The sequence below is a fragment of the Haliaeetus albicilla genome, chromosome 5, assembly GCF_947461875.1.
Source record: "Haliaeetus albicilla chromosome 5, bHalAlb1.1, whole genome shotgun sequence".
Taxonomy (NCBI): Eukaryota; Metazoa; Chordata; class Aves; order Accipitriformes; family Accipitridae; genus Haliaeetus; species Haliaeetus albicilla.
This window is the reverse complement of record NC_091487.1, coordinates 43789611-43805057: the sequence shown is the minus strand read 5'-3', so window position 1 is coordinate 43805057 and position 15447 is coordinate 43789611. Positions and strand designations below refer to the sequence as shown.

At 51.2% G+C, this 15447-nt stretch overlaps 1 protein-coding gene across 3 annotated transcripts in view; it reads right to left on the bottom strand.

Moving 5' to 3' along the window:
- The window catches only part of CREB3L1 (cAMP responsive element binding protein 3 like 1), a 46975-nt gene that overhangs the window by 22167 nt on the left and 9361 nt on the right, over window positions 1–15447 (bottom strand). The window lies entirely within an intron of this gene.

Below are 15447 nucleotides of genomic sequence, written 5' to 3'. Positions count from 1 at the left end.
GCAGAAAACTGTGGTCTTCAGCACCTGTCCTTGGTGACAGTCACTTTCTCATGTTCTCTGCCAGCAGCAATAGGCACTCTGATGCCCCAGAGAACATCAACCCAGCTGCTGATTTCTATCAGAGAAAAAAGATCAGTTGGATCAACATAACAGGAAGGCCCCCTGTTGTATTTAATTTCCTCTGGGATTTCACAGCCCCTCTGTGGACCATATGAGGCTGTCCTCCAGCCAGATAGTGCCTGTGAAATTCAGCTCCCCGATGAAGTTTAAACACTACAGATGGGCTGTTAACAACAAACAATCATTCTACTAATCATTCCAGTAACAGTCAGTAAATCTGGCCAGTGCTGCTGCAGAGCTGGGCTCCTGATGCTACAGGGAACCTGTTTCCTTTGAGGCATATCCCCCTGTTCAGAAGTAAAATCACTAACTTTTCCATTTGCTACAACAAAGCATTGGTTGGGCAGGGAGAAAAATGATGGTTGCCAAACACCAGCTGAAAAATTATCCCATTTGTTGGCAGATTGAGGCTTCTGGCTCAGGGAGAGGAAAGAAAAGACAGATACTTTCAAGTGACTATATTACACAGACGGAACTGTGTAACTTAAATGAACTGGAGAGAGCTCAGCAGAGTCAGACTGGGTCCCCCCCCCCGCCTGGAAAAGCATCTGGGTGGGCAGAAAGGCATTGAAAGCAGTGTATTGAAATACCAAGAGCAACAGGGTATGGACGAGAGAGAGTGGGAGAGAGCACGCAGGTCCTAGAGTGGAGACATGAATGCCAAAGGATTCCAGTGTGAGAGCTGAGCTCAGGAAAGAGCCCAGCTCCTAGAGGAGCATGGGGTGTGTGCAGTCCTTTCTTTCCCCAGTGCTAGGACTGAGGGAGGAGTTGGCCAGAGGACCCCGGATGCTGTAGCCTGCAGGTTCCTGCTCCTCCAGGAAGGTATATTTGTTTTACCTGAGCACCATATCACTCTGTCAACATTACGCTGGCTGTCAGAGGGTTGGGGTGAGGCTGGGGAGTGAAGTAGGCTCCAGCTGAGCAGACCCAAGCTTCCCACCAAGCGGGGGAGGGAGACGGTGAGCTGCAGCGATCTCCAACATGCTAGGGCCCTTCACCCTCCAACATCATCCCTCAGCCACTCAATTTAAAAACAGATGCCCACGGAGCATGCTGGAAGTGGGGGGGGAGTCCCTGCCACCGGCATTGTGCCTAATACGAGGTTTCTCTTCCTTTGCTTCCTTCCCACTTGTCCTGTCCCCCCACTGCCTGGAGTGACAGCCTGACACACCACCACCCGAGGCTCCCCTGGGAGGGCAGACACTGCATGTGCAGGTAGGTGAAGGCACACTCATGCTAAATCCCACTGTTGAGGCCCTCCCTGGGATGTCTAGGCTGAAGTTTTCTCCACTTGTTCCCATACTGGAAGCAGAGTTGGCGGGGTAGCTTGATAAAATCTACCCAGCCATTTCCAAGTTGCCTAGAAGCATTTCTGCACTTGAATCAAGCAACAGAAAACACCTCCCATCTGTGCTGAGCATAACTGATCTTCAGAGGGAGCTGAGTCAGCAGATGGAACTGGGTTAGATACTTATCTAAAAAGCACTGGAAAACCAGGTTTTGTGCTATCCTACAGCACTAAGGGGTAAAGAGTTTGGAGTCCTGAGCATTAACCCCAGAGACTGCCTGCTCATGTAACAGCTGTTCTTTGTCTTGCTTTCTCTAAACGACACAAGCAAACACAGGATATGAACACGATAGCCTTACGGTAAAGGGTGAGAACATAACTGCAGAAAAGGAAAGAGATTCAGAGTTCTGACTGCCAATGTACCACGACAGCACAGCAGAGCCGGGATCCAACAAGAGGCTCTCAAATCATATATACTGTTGTAACCGTCAAAACCAGAACCACAGTGTAACCCTGGAAAAGCAGCAGAGCTGGATGGACAGCTGCAGGGAGAGCTGTCTGCGACTCTGACACAAGCTTCAAATCTCTTTTACAACTGTGCATTAACAAAGGCAGAGGTGGGAGCGAAGAGACAAGAAGATACATTTATGCCTAGTTCCACACACTTTTAGCGGCATCCCACCCACGCTTATAACAAGGATCTCTTGGTCAGTCAACAGCCTTCCCATTGTAGGACAAACCCACCATGAGGGAAGAGGTGGAGATGTGCCTCTGGTTTTATTCTGAAACCAAAAAATCACCCCAGCAGTGGCTATGGGGTGAGAGGTGAGTAATGATTGCAAGGGGCTGAGTATCAGAGCCTTAACACAGGCACCAGCATTGGCAGGAGTAATTGCAGAATTCTGGTTCTTTTAGACACCACACAGCAGGCTTGCTGGGAGACCTCACTGCTTGGAAGTGAGGATGAAGGCAACACTGTTCTCCCAGAGATGCAGGAGTTCAGGTCCCCAAGAGACCATTATTTCCCAAGAGACAGAGACCTACTGCACCGTATGGGAAAAACATGGGTGAGAATCATAGAATTGTTTAGGTTGGAAAAGGTCTTTAAGATCGAGTCCAACCATCAACCCAACACCACCATGCCCACTAAACCATGTCCTGAACTGCCACGTCTACGCGTTTTTTTGAACACCTCCAGGGATGGTGACTCCACCACTTCCCTGGGCAGCCTGTTCCAATGCCTGACAATCCTTTCAGTAAAGAAATTTTTTCTAATATCCAATCTAAACCTCCCCTGGTGCAACTTGAGGCCATTTCCTCTCGTCTTATCACTAGTTATTTGATAGAAGAGACCAGTACCCACCTTGCTATAACCTCCTTTCAGGTAGTTGTAGAGAACAATAAGGTCTCCCCTGAGCCTCCTCTTCTCCAGACTAAACAACCCCAGTTCCCTCACAGAAGCAGAGAATGAAACTCACCCCCTGCCAGGAATCCAGAAAGGTTGGGGCACATACCGCTCTCTGGGCTCCTGGGCCTTATCCTCCAGCACAACTAAATGCTGGCAAAGCCTTCTCACCAAAGTAGCCCCCTTTCAGCTCTCAGCAATCATACATATACCAGTCCAACATCTCCAAACACAGGTGGTGGAGAGAAGGGAGCAAACCTATGACATTGGGAATAACTATGGTTATTATCAAAGGGGGCACCAAGGATCAGACACCCTCAAAGAGGGAGAGCACCTAGAGCTGTCACAGAGCTGGAGATTGCTATTTTACTCAAAGAAGGTGGCAGGAGGCAGAGGAAAGCAGAATAAGGAAGGATAGAGCAAACAAAGATAATGACATGGCTTTGTAGCTGGCTATATCCACAATGGAAACTACAGTACAAGCAGGAAGCTAAGCCACCATGTCCCAGGAAGACTGCTGTGTCTCTTAGCTTGGCTCTGTTCTCTCCTGATGCCAACAGGTATTGCCAACTAGATTTCTGATTAGTAAAGACAGCCATGCACGCAACCACAGAGTAACAGGAAAAAGTGTCCTCTTGTCCAGATCCAACTGTGATGAGCATAGTGAGGAGCAGCCCAGGGCTTATTTTGGATAGATGCCATCAAAACCACTGCTAATTAGTTCAGATCGAGCCTGCTAACCCAGAATATGCAAACTCTGTCCCATCCAGCTCTGTTGGGGGAGTTGCACCTGTCTGGCAAAACTCAGAGAAGGCTTCAGCCATACTCTTCCTTAACATGTATGAGAGAAGGCTCCAAGGAACTGCAAGTCCCAGGGTACGGTGTCTCAGAGCTGTGTGGATCATGGCAGAGTATGGCAGGGTCTAAGCTTCTGAGCGATAAACGGAAGCAGGTTAATCACTTGACCAAACAGACGGTAGCTTTATCCTGGCTGGAAGGTCACCTGCCAAGGAGTTGCTGAGCAGCTACTAGCCCTGCCTTCCCACCCAGACTGGGGCCAGCACAGCTAAACGCCTTCATGTGCTGCCACTAAATGAAACGACTGTGCTGGGCTTTAGGGAGACTTTTGCCCATGCTGTGGCAATGAAGATCTCAGCAGACCAGAGGCCCATGTTGGTAGAAGGTCCAAGAAAGAGCCCACAGGACTAGGACATGAGTGAAGGTGGGATGGACAGAGATGCACAAGCAGAGCAGGCTCATACTCCCACAGCCTCTTCAAGGCCTAGACTCTCTCCTCAAGATCACCTTCCAGCCAGGCTGAGATCAGCCAGCTCCCGCTCCTCAGAGAATTTGGGCAATCTGGCCAAGAATTTCTAATTGTGACAATGAAGGACTCTGCAACTCTGCTGAGATTCTCCTTTAAGGTATCTCAAGAAGCTTTCACACAGAAGGGCGTGGCTTGCGCAAGGGGGACCAGTCAACTGGGAAACATGAGCCTTACCATCCTGGCCCAGAGGGAGCGGGTGTGAAGTGTACTGGGGGAAAACAGCTTCCAGATGGGATACGAAGCTCGCAGCTCAGTCTCATTTTGCATTATTTGCTCCTGCTATCTCCCCCTCCCTTTCACACCCTCCTTCCTTCTTCTTCTAACTATGCTCCAAAGCCAAGAAATAGCACGAGATGTGTTTCCAAAGCTGTATTACCAGTGAGCGGTCAGGGAGGGGGCAGCCAAGGGACAGAAACGCAATGGCGAGGATGTGCTGGATTTCCTGATCCAAGCCCAATTTCTGGCTGCCCGTCCCCCCACTGCAGTTCTGAGAGGCTAGGGAGGCAGCGCCCAAAGGGGACAAGCCAGCGTGCACAGGTACAGGGGAGGCAATGACCACCGCATCTCCAGGCCCAACAGAGAACCTTAAGCTGCTCTGGTGCCACAGAAGAATCTGCTCGGGCTGAGGCCACCCCAGCCACGAGGAGAGAGTGCGAATCTGTCAGCTGCTGGCTCCCGCTCTCTCCCACTCCTGGTGACTGACATAGGCACTGACTCTTCCAAACATATTTCCACCACATGTTTTCATCCTGACCTCATGCTTCGGGTTGTCTAAATAGCACACTGTATGTGCGTGCGTGCACTTCTCATTCGAACACCCTTTCCTGTTGTACAACAGTTATCTTGGGAGCTAATGTAAGGCAACCAGACATCCAAACGTAAGCTCTCTATTTCCCCCCACCCAGAGCTGGTGTTAGACCTCTGGGGGCCCCAAACAAAGACTGAGACATTAAGCCTTTTCCCCTGTCTGGTTGTGCATGGGATGCCTTAAGGTGCCACTCTTGTAGCCCAGTGGCATGACGCATTGCTGAGGAGGGGATGGTTTCTTCTCCCTGGATCCACTTCTGCTCTGTGGTCACCCTGGCTGCATCTGTCTCTCCTTTCCCCTTCCATGCTTCCATCCTTTGACTGTGACTTTCCCCTTCCCACCTCCAGCTGAGTTGTTTGGAGATAATCTCCCTTCAGGATCAGCCTGGTTCTCACAGCCTCCCTGCTCTCACCACAACGGTCTCGCTCCAAAGAGAAAGCAGCAAGGGCCTAATCCAGCTGGGCGGCAGCCCAGGCCCAGGAGACGAAGGGCCTTTGCAGGTTGGAGGTTCTGCTCGTGCTGGCAGGCAGTGCAGATGGGGAGGGGATTCTTCTGAGTTTTCTCTTTTCTTTTTGAAAGTATTTTTCCTCTTTGCTTGCCAAGATAAATCTCCTCTCCCAGCTGTGACATCTGCATTTCCCTTCTCTGCTTTCATTAAGGAATGAAGCCCCCTGCACTCCAGCTGCACAGCCGAGGTTTCCTTTACATTCCAGGAAAGAAGAGCCCATACACTCCAGACAGTCCTTCTGCTCTCTTTAAAATACAGTGAATTTTAGATCTTATGAAAGTGAAGGTCTTGACAGCGTTAACAAGATCCAGGCAGGATGGACAGATGCTGTGCACACTTCTCCTCACAGTCTAGTTGGTGCATCTGCACCCCAAGGGGCACAAGTGATCATCCAACCACCTCTTGGCTCTCTCAGACCCCTCTGGTCCCCCTCTGTCCTGACTCGTGTTGCTCTTGGTCTCTCCTCTCACGTACCACAGCTCCCTGCTGCTCCATGCCTGGTCTGCTCAGGCCCCTGGTCTGCCTGGATAGCTTGCCACTGACCTTCTACCCCCTCGCTGTTCCTGCTTCTCTGCATGGCACGGCCAAAGCACTTCAGGCCAAATCATCTGCAAACCCCACTGCTATTTCTCTCCAGCAGCAGGACAGCATCCTGACCAGCGGCACCCCCCAGTCTTTCTCAGAGACTGACAGCAATGCCCATGTCACCTGCAATTATCTTCCGCATCACGACCTTGGACCGTGTGGTGAACCAAACGCTTACCTGACACCCAGCCTCCAAGTGGCAGAGGGTTTGACTGAACCTGATGTGGAACCAGGCCCAGAATTTACTGCTGTCTGTAGAGTAATGCAGAACAACAGAAAGAGGGAGCTTTATGGTCACTGAAAGCAAGGCAGGTGACCTGCTTCCCCACCGGCCAGCTGTGCCATCAGGTCCCTCCCCACAGGGACCGCAGCCCCTCAGACCAAAGGCGCTACAAGCGGCAGCCATGTCCCCGGTGCCTTGCGAAGTCCCAGCAAGGCTCAGGCGCAGCTCGCTGTGGAAACCTCCTTCCACCGCGCATCCGTGCCAAGGACCTGGATTTACAATTTCCAGCGCTAGGCGCCACAAGACCTAGGAGGGACGACAGAGGCTCAAGGCACAATCAGGGGAAGGCGATTGAGGGAGCCGCGCCAAGGCGCTACCCTGAAGCGAGGGAGCAGCGGCGAGCCGGGCCGACGAGGTCCCCGCCTGCGTCCCGGGTGCCCGCAGCCGCTTCACTCCCCCGCCACCCCGTCCAGCGGAACGGCCCGAAGAACCCGGCTGAGCGCCCAGCGCTTCCCCGCTGCCTCTGCGTCCCAGGGGCGACCGGCGGGTACGGCCGACCCACTCCGCCCCCTCCCCAAGCCGCTGGCGGTTAACGGTCGCCGCGGCACGCTTCCAACGGCCCGGCAGCGACGGCCGCCCATTGGCCGACGCCGCCGAGCGGCGGCCAATGGGAGGCGGCTGCCAGCGGAGCCGCGCGAGGCGGGCGGGAGGAGTGCAGGGTTAGGACGGAGCGGTCCGCGGACCCGTCCGCGCCTTACGACCCGGCGCCGCCGGGGTATCGGCGTTAGCGGTCCTGTCCCGGTTCTCCCGCGGTGCAGCGGCTGCCTGCACGGCTGGGCTGGACGCTGAGGTCGGAGGGGACGCCGAGATCGAGGGGGAGAGCCCGTCGGGGGGGGGGTGGCGGGAGGGGGGCTGCCCCCCTCCCGCCACCCCCCCCGGCGGGCTCTCCCCCGTGAGGAGACCTCGCCTTTGCCCCTTCATGGCGCTTTCTCATCGTGGGATGTCAGAGGAGGGGGGAAGAAAAATATCAGCTGACAGTAATGGGTGATGTTGTTAAAAGCATACGCACAATACAGACCACATCAAAATTCTGTGGCTGTGATTGCAGCCGTGTAATTCCCAGCTCGGGAGTTTGCGAGCCTGGCTGTTCATTGGGGAGGAATCTTGGGAGGCACCCAGGCGTGGGGGGAGTGGGCGAGTTAAGTCTTTAACTTAAAATGTTTTTGCCCCTGAAAGGAAAAAAAAAAAAGAGAGAGAAAAATGTATGTGGAAAGCTGAAATCCGCCAGCCTGTGACCGGGTTTCTGAGCAACTCTGAAGGAGGCACCGAAAGCACCTGCTGCAGCAGTGGCAGAAGAGTCATGGGCACTCGTGTACCCACACCTGGGTTTAGTGTGCTCAGCGTAAATGGGATTAGCAGCCAGTGTGGGCAGTGGTGATGTGGGAGACACTGGAAGTGCCCTGTGAGGGGAATGACTTGTGGAGCAGGGCAGAGCCCAGGGCAAGGTGAAACAAAAGACAAGTGGCATCACAGTGTGGCCATCCGTGTGCCCTCAAACCACCTGCAGATGCCAGGGTGTGGAGAAGGTAAGCGTGTGCTAGGGAGGAGGGGGAGCACGTCAGCCTCCCCTAGGGCAAACCAGGGCTCCACTGGCCTGGGGTGGAAAGCAGCTACAGTACACCATTTGCTTGTTGCATGAGACTTGCTGAATCTGCAGAGACAGAAGCACCTCTCCTCCCAGCAGCAGCACCCTAGAGGATAAAGAGGAATGCCTCTGCTTTCCAGCGAGTATTTGCTGCGTGTACGCTACATATGCAACGAACGTCCCAAATTTCCTTTGGCTTACAACTCCCTTGCAGCCGACTGATAAAAAAAAATTTGAGCGGGACTTAAACCATAGGCAAAAGTGGACACAACCCTCTCAGGATGAAACATTTAGATCAGCTGCTCTTAACCCTCATTTGGCAGAAGATTTGGGGGCTATGTCTAGGAGTCCATGAAACGTAAATAAAAAGTTTGTCCTTCAAGGCCTTTCTTGAGCTCTGAGAACTGAAGACACCTGCTTGCTACAAAACAAAGCCGCCTTTATTTCTGAGCTGTCGTGGTGACAGCTGTGCCGTGTTAGAACAGAGATGCGTGGGAGGTGTTCTCTGTGGGAATGCAGGTACCCCTGGGCAAGCTGGCAGGGGTCTCTTTCTCTTCTTTGCTCCTTCCCAAGCCAAGGTCAGTACAGTCTCCGGGCAGAGACTTCACATGAGCAGTAGCTCTGAGAGAAAGAAGCTGTATCATTATCTCTGCCCTCTTGTCTGAATTGGTGCTTTACCTCTTTGTGTTAACTTGGCAGCCTCAGCTGAGTTTGCAGCAGGATCCCAGTGACACCCTAAGTCCACACAATGACGGGGGGTCAGGGGCCTTTTTGCTGCTGCAGCACCCAGGGGATGGGCTTCATGTGAACTTTGTCTACTTATGTGTGAAAATATAATCCACCATCTTTGGGAAGGCCCTGTCTGCTATGTCACCCCGATCCACCTCCACCCAGGTGTGCCTTTTGCAGAGCCCAAACACATCCATCCCTTCTCAGTCCCCACAGAGGCACAGCAGCCAGAACACAATTGGGTTTCCGTAGCCATGCCTGTTGTCGTGTGGCACCCCTGCACAACCTAGGGATGCAGCTCCAGCCCAGCCCTGCAAATCTACCCTGAAAAAGCCTACATGGATTTAATTGTGTGTGACATGTCTGCCTGGACAGTTTAGGGAAAAATACTGCTTGATGGAGAGGGACGCGCCATGCAATGAAAGGCAGCAGGCAGGGCAAACAAAAGAAAATACTGGTTTACTCTGCATGATTCTGTGAACTATACTGCCATTCTGCAGTGAAGCTGGGTCACAGTATCGCCAAAAGACATGAAATACAGCATGAACGTTCGATACAATTAAAAATAAATTAGAGAGGTGCAACTGTTCAAGCCAGTCACCAGTCAGTGGGATGGGAAAGTTTATTCAATAACCAAAATAAGCTGGAATAAATGCTGCTCCCCCATTTCTTCCATCTTTCTTGGAAGCTTCTGGCCCTGCCCAACATGGGGTTGGAGCCACCAGAGTTGGCAGATCTTTGCTCTTACACAGCTTGTCACCCTCATGCCATTACGGGCCTTTTTTCTGCATCTTGCAAGACAGGCAATATAAGCAACGAGAAAAGCACCCTGGGAGATAAAGGAAATCTGCTTTGGGAGATAACCAGAGAAGGAGGAAAGGTCTGTATTATCTTTACAATCAGCTTCATTTGTCTCATTGAAACTGTTTCTCTTTAGTGCTCAGAGAGCAAAATCAGAGATAATTCACATTTTGTCCCCTGGCAGGTCCCTGGAGACCCATAAAGAAAAGCAGGCCTTGGAAGAGGAAGATAGCTGTACTCTGTTCAAGTCCAAAAGCTGAGGCATGCAGCTAATACCAAACATTACTGGTGGCTTTCATTCCTTGGGCCTTTGTAAAGGGCAATTACAGAGCAACTAAGTCTGGACCAGCTGATTTGTGATTCAAGTATCTTCACCCAAAATCTTGAGAGAGCAAGAGCTGGGACTCTCTTCAGTGGCCAGGCTGGGCAAGAGCTGGGTTTTGCAACCAGCAGACTGAATGGGGTTCCGCACCAGGACTGTTTTCAAAGCAATTCAGCTTGGAATGCAGATTTCTGACCTGCTGCCAATATCCCAGTGGAAAATCTGTGCCCTGAGCAGCAGATAGGAAATTAAACTTCAGCTCCAATGCTGAGGGTATCATTTTCACCTCAGCGGTGGCGCTGCAGAAACCAGAGTCTCTGGAGAATGGGGAAATCCTTCCTAGCCCACGAAGGGCAGTAACACCTCTGAGACCATTTGTCACTAAGGGATTAACACCATCCTGGGGGAGAGCAAAGGTGTGATGTTGATGAACGAGAGGTCAAAGCCCTGTGTTTCCAATGACGAGGATAGAGATCTGACTGGTCAGAGATAATGCAGTTACTTCAACCATGGGATGAAAATCAAGGCTGAAGGAGAAAGGCAGCCTGTGAAAATCCTTTCCCAATGCCTGGCTCTCCAGCTATCCTCTCTCCAAGCCAGACTTCTCCATGACAAGGCCCAGCAGCCGAGTACCCTGTAGCTGGTGAAAAGAAGTAGAAATGTGAAGATGCCTGGGATCGTGTGCTCAAGTAAAGTCAGAGGCTTCTGGGAAGAAAAGATCCCATGTTCCTTTGAAGACAGGAATCCTATTATGCCCTGAAAACCTGCCCTGAAAGCTCCTGTGTCTGAGATCAAGCAGGCATCTCCACCCCAGCATTGGAGCAGTGTCTGCAGAAACCGGTGGATTTGGGAATCTGTTCTCTGGACACCCCTGGAGCAGCACAAGGAGACGATGGATGGCTTCATGGGTTTTAGGGCCTGAAGGAACCAGTCTGGTAATCAAATATGGTTCCTTACATAGCTGAGTGCAGGAGCTATATTCATGCCTCCCGCTTCAAACTCATCATCTGCAACTGAGCTTCACAGAAAGAAACATCTCATCTCAGTTTAAAGGCTTCAGATAAGTCCACCCCTTTCTAAAAAAAACTTGTAGAAGCTAACTACAGTCACCAAACATATGAGTCATTGCAAAGAGGGACTCTCTAGCTTAAGCCTCCAAAGTGTTTTCTCAGGCCTTTTGCTCTTAGATGAACAGGTCCTTACTACCAGAGGTCTTCCTGAGAACAAAACCAAGTCACCTTTTAATCTGTGGAGCATGGTATGGCATGGCCACCCTACCAGGTTATTCTGCAGACAGCAGAAACAGCACTGGTCTCATTGCAGGCAGGGAGAAATTGAGGACTTATTTAATGATGGCAGGTTATAGTCACGCAACTCCACATTAGTGGCAGATTCAAAGATTAAATTATCTTTCTGTATAATTAATTGCTAGATTTTAACATAATCAAATCACAGGTGGAAGTGAGTGATTGTTGTGGCAAAAGAAGTTACAGCCCTGCCATGGTGGCCAGTGCTGCAAAACAATAATGAAGGCTGTGCGAGCCCTAGAAAATCGAGATAAAATCTACAGTGGTTTGGCTTCTGGGCATCCTTTCAGACATGGCCTTATTATGCAGGTGTAAAATCCAGGACCAGAAGCAACAATAACCTCTTAGTATCCATCACGGTTTTATGTGCAACGAAAGAGAAAAAGCACCAGTGAGATCTTCCCCTTCTGTCCCTTAATCCTGATGCCAAGTGAATTTTCCTAAGTATGGAGTTCTCTGTATACAGGAGACCCTTCATAAGTGCCCAGTGTGTGTCCCAGCACAGACACACCCAGCCCCTGTTCCTGCCTGGATGCTCACAGCACCAGCCCTTCTCATGTCACCCTCCTCCTTCATGCCTCCGCTGCCTGATTCTCCCCTGCTTCACTCCTCCATTGCCTTCCTCCCACCTCCTCTCTCCGAAAGGGTGCACACATCTGGCTTGCCTTTATTGTGTGATAAATCTCACCCTGCATCTTGGGTTCATTTTCTGAAACTTTTGAATGGTGTCTTGGAAATGCTGTTGGACAATAGGAGCTCTCTGAACCCAGGCCAGCTGGACGGGACTCCTTGCGTTGCAGCTGACATGCAGGCTTTGGCGGTCTTTCTTGACTCTTTCCTCTCTTCTCTTTTCTTTACAGCACTTGAATTGTCCTCAAACTTTATTTTTGGAGTGGGCAGTGCGTTTCTGAATCTTTTCATCCTTATATTATTATTAATTATGGTCATGACTATTTCTCTTTCTGCTGGCACTCCTGGGTGGATCTCTCCTCTCTCACTTAATGTCTTGGGTAAGACTACCTTGGCTGCAACCCACTTAAGCAGTGACTCAGAATCCCTGGCCTGCTCCCAGGAGAGATGCAAGAGTTTTGCCAGTCGGCTTATAAAGAGGCCATCGTTTTCCTCAGCTACTCTCTCTCCCAGCAGAGCTGAGTCGGGTGGAAAAGCTCAGCTCTGTGGTTCCAGTGAGTCCATCCCTGGTGGACACGCCATCCCTGGGGTATTATGAAAGCAGAGCCTTGCTCCCTCCGGGTGCAACCAGGACAACTTCTGAACCAGGCCATAGGATTCTCCGCTGAACAAAATTTTGCTCTCTGGGGGGGTCACTGCACTCAACTTCCCTGTTCCCAAGCCACTGGAGGAAACAAAGCTAAGCAAGGCATGTGGGTAGGATGAGGCATCGTGAGGGAGGGAGGACTGTGTGCTTATGTCAAACTGTTGCCTAATGGCTCATCACACAGCTACCCACATCTCTTGAGTCAGAGCGGAGAATGGCATACTCTGAGGCAGGTCGTATCACTGGGTTTGAGGTTTGCTTGCAGCAGTGGTATGCTGTAGAGAAATCCCATTTTCATCCTCTGGGCATCTCAGACCTTTCCAGCCCTGTGGGAGGGTGGGAGTTGCTCTGTTTCGGAAGGCAGGAGGAGACCTGTGGCTCTGCTGTTTGCCTCTCCATACATTGAATTTAGGTAGTGAAGAAGACCTCTTTGCTCCTGTGTGGCTCCTGTAACTTAAAGACAATCAAACAGTGTGCTTTTACAGAGGTGGACGTGCAAACCCTCTTCATTTCATGTGCTGGGAAGGACTGAAGAAAAAAGAGATGGCTGGTCTTGGTGAGGCATGGCTGTCTCCCACAGACCATGGATGGAATGCGAGTCTGAACCCTTCCCATTAGACTGCATTGCCTCCTGCAAATGGCACTGAGTAATGGAGGAAGCAGATCACAGGCCTTCCCCTTGCAAGGGTGGGCACTTGGCGTCGTCGGACCACGTCCTCCCCAGCTCCCCTTCCCACGTGCTGGGAAGCCCACCTGCTTCACAGGGCAGCTGAGAGCCTAGCCTTGGTGGTCCCCAGTGCTGGTGTTAGAGAAGGAGAGGGACTAAGATCATTGGTTGCTTTTTACTCACATCTACCAAAGGGAGGAATAGGTCTTGGGCCAAATAAAATTCTCCTTCCTCCCATTCTGCTGCAAGACCCAGCAGGCCAGGGAAGCCCACAAGCAGCTGGGAAGTGCGGTCCCGCCAGCCCTTTCTGTGCTGGTGTTGAAGGTTGAGCCGACTCCTGAGCTCAGCTGCAGTGGTCCAAGCACCAGGCAGAGGTGTCACCCTCTCCAGCTGTGGCACGGTGCAAACCACATCTGGTTCCCCATGTGAGGCTGCCCCTCCCTGGCCCGCAGGCTGGCCACGGCTGGCCTCCACTCTGCGCTGACGGGGTGGCATTGCTTCTTCAGCTTGAGGAATGCAAACCGCCCGAGCTGCTCTTGAGGATCGGCCAGGAAAAGTCCACAAATAGCAACAGGAAATCAAAATGCCCGCTCCAGACTTGCACCAGATATGAGGCCATCCAGCACAAGGAAAAAAATCAAATGCTGGACGATGGAGATTACATCATGCTGTGGATAAACCTGTGAGCCCGTCCAGCTGGGGCCATGCCAACAGGTCCAGATGGCTCAGGAATGCTAACTGCATAGCTACCTCTCTCTTGTCTTTGCTTTTTCTTCCCTCTTTCTTTCCCTATTCTCCATCCCTGCTGGCCTCCTTCCCTCTTCCCTTTCCCAGAATAAATAAATAAATCCTCTGGCAACTCTACATAATCCAATTTCATCGAATATCAGAAAGGCATCTGAGACCAGTGGATGGGGCACTGGTCTGGACATGGGTCTCTGACACTTACTTGTAGATATCAAGGCTGCTGGGTGACCTCAACACAGTGCGTAGCTGCTGGGGTTGACATAGTAATGTGTGCCTTCATCTCACCTGGGACTTCAGCCCCTGACTACAAATGAAGAGGTTGCCAGGGCTGCTCCCCTGGAGCCTGGAGCATGCAGGAAAATTAAGAAATGAGCATTGCTCCTGCTCTGCTGCAGCTCACCCCAGCTGCTTACAGCTGCCACTGACTGCTCGCCATGGCTGCAGTTACAAGGGGAGGGAGAAAACAGTTTTGCTCTCACAGCTAGCAGCCTCTAGCTACCACCCTGGTACTAATTAGCGACAAAGAAAGGAGTGCAGCACCCTCTGTTCTGTCCCCAGCATTGACCAGAGCAGCATCTGGTAGTCAGCTCTCTCCCAGTGTGATAAAAACAGGGCTCAAAGACATGTAAGAAAAGAATGAAAGGTGTGTGTTTTGCCAGGTCTGAAAAAGGGCTGCAGGCCATTTGCTCATTATTTAATGCTAATCCAGCTGCTGGACGGCTGCCAACTACATTTAACAAATCCTGAAGAGCAGGAGAAGTGTTGGAGAACGGGAAAGCAACCTTTGCATCGCTCTTCCCAGTGGACGATGGCAATCCTGACTTTACAACAGGTCAGGCAGACTTACTGTGGGGAAAAGGCACCTCCAAAGAGAAAGGGAAAACACAAAACCATGCGCTGAGCAGCAGGAGGGACTGACATGGGCCTTGAATGCCCTGCTAGGGGACTGATAAAGTCATGGCACTCTGGTACTTTCAGCTTGTTACCTTCTTCTCAGATACAAATGAGATGAGACCATAGTTTGGGAGCCTGGGAACTCGGCACAGTCCTGACCACGCAGCAATTTTGGGCAGAAATGTAACGGGGTGCTCTCAGCAAGTTGTGCCAAACCCAGGGAGAAGTTAGGTTTTGCAACTGAGCCAGGATCTGGTTGTGCAGTGGAGGATGAGGTATGAGTACAGCCCATTCACTGGATTTATAAAGCACAAATTGTTTGGTTTTCAGTAAGGCCCGAAGAGGTCAGGCCAGCAACAGCATGGGCCAAGTACTTTAGTTTAAATCCTGATGCTGACCAACGCAGTCATTCAGGCTGACACAGAAAAATTACTCTCGATTAGCTTGAAGTATGAGGTCAGAATCAGACATGTGTAGTCCCCAGGGATAAGGAGCAGAAGAGGGGTGAAGGATAGCTGGGACATCAGTGGAGGACGGACCTGCCAAACTGAAAATGTTGCAAATATCATGCATAGCTGCAAAGTCATTCAAAGACACTCTAACCGGGGAAGCAAAGTAATAGCTATAGCTCCTCTGGACCTTTCCTGGCAGATATCTACTAGCAAACCCCCACCCCAGTCTAACTTTTCGTTAACCTGCTTCACCCATTGATGGCACTGCCACATGTCGGTAAGAATAAGGATGCGCACTATTTTATAGTGAGCAAAAGCTGCATTGCTGCAAGTGACACCCTGA